We start from the raw sequence: 4,871 nt of genomic DNA on the forward strand, positions 1-4,871 counted from the left end.
CACCACGACGGGGTGGCGGAAAGAAATTTGAAGTCATCAACAGTATAAGCCGCCGCATTGACTAAAGTAGGCTCGTTACGCTTAACCCTAGCGTGTAAGACAAACACAAGAGTAGTGTAAGGCCAGTGTAAGAAGAGCGACCGAAATATATTCCTTTACTATCAAGTACGGAGTGTCTACAATTGTTGCCTGGGTCCTAATCCTTTGGGCGAATAACCCTGAAGTCCCGTCCCCCACGGCGCGGGCACAACAATTTGTTGCGGAGGATCAGAAGGACTGGGATAATTGGGTTCCCATGTATTTGTTAGCTTATCGTTCTTCCAAACATGAGGCGACGGGGGCCTCTCCTGCGGAACTTTGTTTCGCACGCGATTTACGGTTGCCTTTGGATTTATTACGGGGAAGCCCTCCAGAGAGAGGGGAGGAAGATTCTTCTGAAGGCTATGTTCAAAGACTGAAGAAGAGATTAAATGACGTACATAGTGAAGCTAGGCGGCATTTGAATCTTCAATCTCTTCGTTCCAAAATTCGTTATGATCAAAGGGCTAGGAAAGTTAATTTTAATATTGGTCAAAAGGTTTGGTTCTATAATCCTCGTAGGGTAAGGGGAAAATCTCCTAAATTGCAAAGTAATTGGGAGGGACCTTATGAAATAGTTAGAAAGCTTAGTGATGTTGTCTTCGGAATAAGGAAGTCGAATAGACACAGATGTAAGGTGATTCATTCCGATAGGTTGGCCCCTTTTCACGAACGAAGTTTTGGGAGGAGTTTTCGGGAGCCCGCTATTTAATAAGAATTAATTTTAGAAAAGCTAAGTTTTCTGCTCTTTTTTTTTAAATTCTTTCAGAAGCTCGACAAAGAAGGTGAAATAAAAGTGAAAGTTGAAGAAACTGAAGTTTGAGCGGAACCGAAAGGGATCTAAGCTGCCCCACCCACGGTTTTTGACCCGTGGTTTTTTCGTGGGTCTTCGGGCGAATGCCGAGGCAGGGGCCTGAGGAGTTCTCTTGGGAGAACGGAGGGTCCACGGGAAGGTCACCCCCCTCTTGCCTGAAGATTTTTCTCTAAGGAGAAAATCAGTGAAGTCGTTGGAATCTGCGAAGTCGTTTGATCCCAAGAAGACGTGTGGTTCGGTAACCTGCAACAGCAGTTCAGGGAGAACATGGAGACACGTCGGGAGCTGAAATACGACGAGATTCCTTTAAAGATTTACCACAACGTGATTGTCGGGACGACAATCTTTCGAGAGGGGAGCAAGTGTTACGTCCCTGGTTCGGGTCGCGGTCGAGTCCGTCGTGGAAAGAGAAGAAGTCCGTTGTCAAGAGGTTGTTGACAGCGGCGGCTGTCATTTGAGTCTGGAGCCAGCTGTCAGGCTGTGTGGACGCGTTTCTCTTACGAGTCGATCCGTGTTATTAATATTGTGTATTTACGTTCTGAGTTACCGTTTGTGTTGTAATTGTGCAGTGCATTTAAGTTCATTAGTTTCCTTAAGTGCTTGTTTATTTAGCGCGTCCCGCGAGCGGCCGATCTCTTTACCGCGCGACTTCGATATCTATCGAAGTCCCCGCCCCGGGCGTAACAATATGTATATTTTGCAAAATAAAAAATTATAAATAAATATATTTGCATTACATATAATTACTTTATATTTCATGGAATTGTTTCGTATTACGTCGCATTACTTAGAGTACATGGTGCATTACATGGAATTACTTGAAATTACCTGATAATTCGCAATACATGTACAAATTTTTAATCAGTGAGACACCCCTTGGATTTATTAAAATATTGAAATATCTAACTACCGCGTGAAAATCTTTTATTATAATTTCATAAATTTTATTAGTTAAATGCATTTTCATATTAATCGTAAAACCTGTAAAATTATTCATTTTTAAAGTTTATTTTATCCAAGTAACTTATTATATCATTTTCTTTGAAATATTTTTGTACATCTAACTATACATTTAATAAATCTTCTTTACGTTGACATCGTATCTGGTACCATAGATCATATATTTATACATATACAGGGCGATCCTGAAAAACGATCCGTCTATAAAATGACGTATTCCTGACACCATTCTAAGACAATTTTTCCTTTACCAAAATTTGATTTGAAGCGTAGTTTTTGAATTATGAGCAAAAATAGTTAGTAAATCACGCGTCGAGTACAGAAGGCAGGCAGGAGCGGCGCGGCGTGCCGCGAGCGCGGGCGCAGCTGACCGCCCGACGGGTGATTATCACCGCATGAGTCGCTAACTATTTTATCTTATAACATAAAATTATGCTTTAAATAAAATTTTGGTAAAGAAGAAAATGTCTTAGAATTACGTCAGAAATACGTGTTGCTTAAAATAACGTTATTTTAATAATGAAAAGTTGTTCCGGATCGCCGGCCGTCCGACGTTGCAATCAGCTGATTGCTACACGCGATGTGTGTATGGCGGAGTGTGTGCGTAAGAGAGAGAGAGAAAGAGAGAGAAAGAGGGAGAGAGGGAGGGTAGGAGGGACAGACATTCATACACACGCACGCACTTTTTTTCTCGCTCTCTTTCTCTCTTTTACGCAACACTCATACACTCTCTCATTCGGTCTCTCACCCACACTCTCTCGGTCACTCACTCACTCACTCACCTGCTTACTCACTTGCTCACTCACCTTGTAGCAGCGTAGCGAATCTTCATGCTATGTATTGTTGTATCTGCTGCACGATTATGATTGCTAGAGATGCGCGACACATCGAAGTTTTTTCGATTATTAGTCTCACACTCGATTGACACAATACAGATTACGCGATAACGAGTTTACTGTTTATTCACTCACTATTGATTTATCGATACCAAAAATTACTTTCAAAGAAACGCGAATGCAAACAGCACATGACTCGACGCGAAGCGACGGACCGCGGAGACTGCGCGACCACAAGAGTTATGTTGCCAGAAACGCGACACGCGACATCTAACAAACGACTTGCGCGTGGCGCGTGATTGACGCGAGATAAGACGAACGATCGGCTAAAACCTTCGCATTGCGAATGCGGTAGAAAACATGAATAATTATTATTTTAAAAAGCATGTGTTGTACGTTATTACGTTTTCGAAATTATTGCATTCACGATGCGAAGATTTAAGTCAATCGCAAGAATAATGTAATTAAAATTACATACAATGTAATTGAATAATGTAATTTTAAAGTCGTAAATTATTATAAATAACGAAAAAGTTTCCGATGTTGAACATTGCGAAGTCTCTTACATGAGACTTTATTTATAATATTCACGAATACATGTTAGAAAATAAAATGCATTTTTATTCATTTGAAAGTAATTTTAAAAGAATAATGAGAATGTTGCGATTAAAATAATATCAAACACGATATAAATCGCATAAATTTAGTTAAATATATAATTATAAAACTTGTATTATCAGACTTAATTAAAAATTATCCGATTTACGTTGTGTTTAATATCATTTCGCAAAAATCGCAAAAATCTCATTAATTCATTAAAATTATTTTCAAACCGATGAAATTAAAAATAAAAGTTTCAATTTTTATTTTATAAGATGTTTACATTTTCATGAATTCGGAATGGATAGAGGAAGCGAAGAAACCGATTGTAAGACTTCGGAACTCTTTGATGATAGGTCATCTCGCTCGCTCTCTACTCATGGTCTTGTTTTCTCCGTCACACTTGACAATCGTGATAGACAGTTCGAAAAGATAAGCGGACCCAAGAATCGAGAGCGAGTGAGACAGTAATAGATGCAAGCGAGATAATAATAGGAGCGAGCGAAACAGTAATAGATGCGAGCGAGACAGTAATAGATGTGAGCGAGAGGAAAATAATAGTGTGAAAGAAAGATCAGATTCTCGAGTTCGAGTCCTCGTTGCTCGTGTTATTTCTCGTTCGCTCTTATTGTTATTTTGATCGTTCTTATTATCTTCTCGCTTCTTCACGTAATTCTCGCATCACTTTTGTACATACATATGTCTATACATACACACACTCACACACACCCACACACTCACACACACACACACACACACATATATATATATATATATATATATATATATATATATTGTGTATATGTATAACTTACACAGAATATTTTCTACGTAACTCGTTGTAACGCTGTTTTCCCGCAGCTTGTTACGCGTACGATTGTTACGCCGCTGCGTGACAGCGAGTATCTATGACGCGGAATTCGAGAAAGAAAACAAGAATGTAATGCTTTAATGTGCGCGTACATGTATACTGAAGTATACTATTACACGCAAGATGAAGAGAATGATGGTACGAGATTGACTCTCCTTGTCACACAAACCGACTATAGCGCCGTCTGTCGCGATAGCGAGCAACTAATCTACTGCTCTGTTTTACTCTTGTATCGCAGTCTCACACTCAACAATATGCATGAAAATTTTGCGTACCGAAATTATTTTTACTACGATTCTAAACTCATTTCTAAAAGTTTATTTATATTCCTTCGTGCAATCTCTAACAGGAAGCTATGTTATTTTGTACATATAAACTGCAACATTTTTATATTAAGCAAGTTTTGTTACGGGTTGACGTCAGAAGCTGATAAAAAAACTGTAATTTTTCAATTTTTTTTGTTTTTGACATAAAACTAGTAGGTTCCTGCTTTGTTTTTATATATACTTTAATCGTGGAGAAGGAATTATAATTCTGTGCAATCAATAAAAAAATTTCGTTATGGAAAAAAATAATCGTTTTGTCGGTAATCCGGCATCCTCTTAAGGCTGACTAACGCGTCGGGACATGTTTCCGCAAACAAAATAGCTTTGTGCTCTTGCGGTACACCCCCTCTCCCACAATATAAGTAATTCTAGATTTTTTTCGAATT

Source organism: Camponotus vicinus, unplaced genomic scaffold, assembly GCF_025532165.1.
Source record: "Camponotus vicinus isolate PSW18456_S1 unplaced genomic scaffold, iyCamVici1.0 SCAF_4, whole genome shotgun sequence".
Classification (NCBI taxonomy): Eukaryota; Metazoa; Arthropoda; class Insecta; order Hymenoptera; family Formicidae; genus Camponotus; species Camponotus vicinus.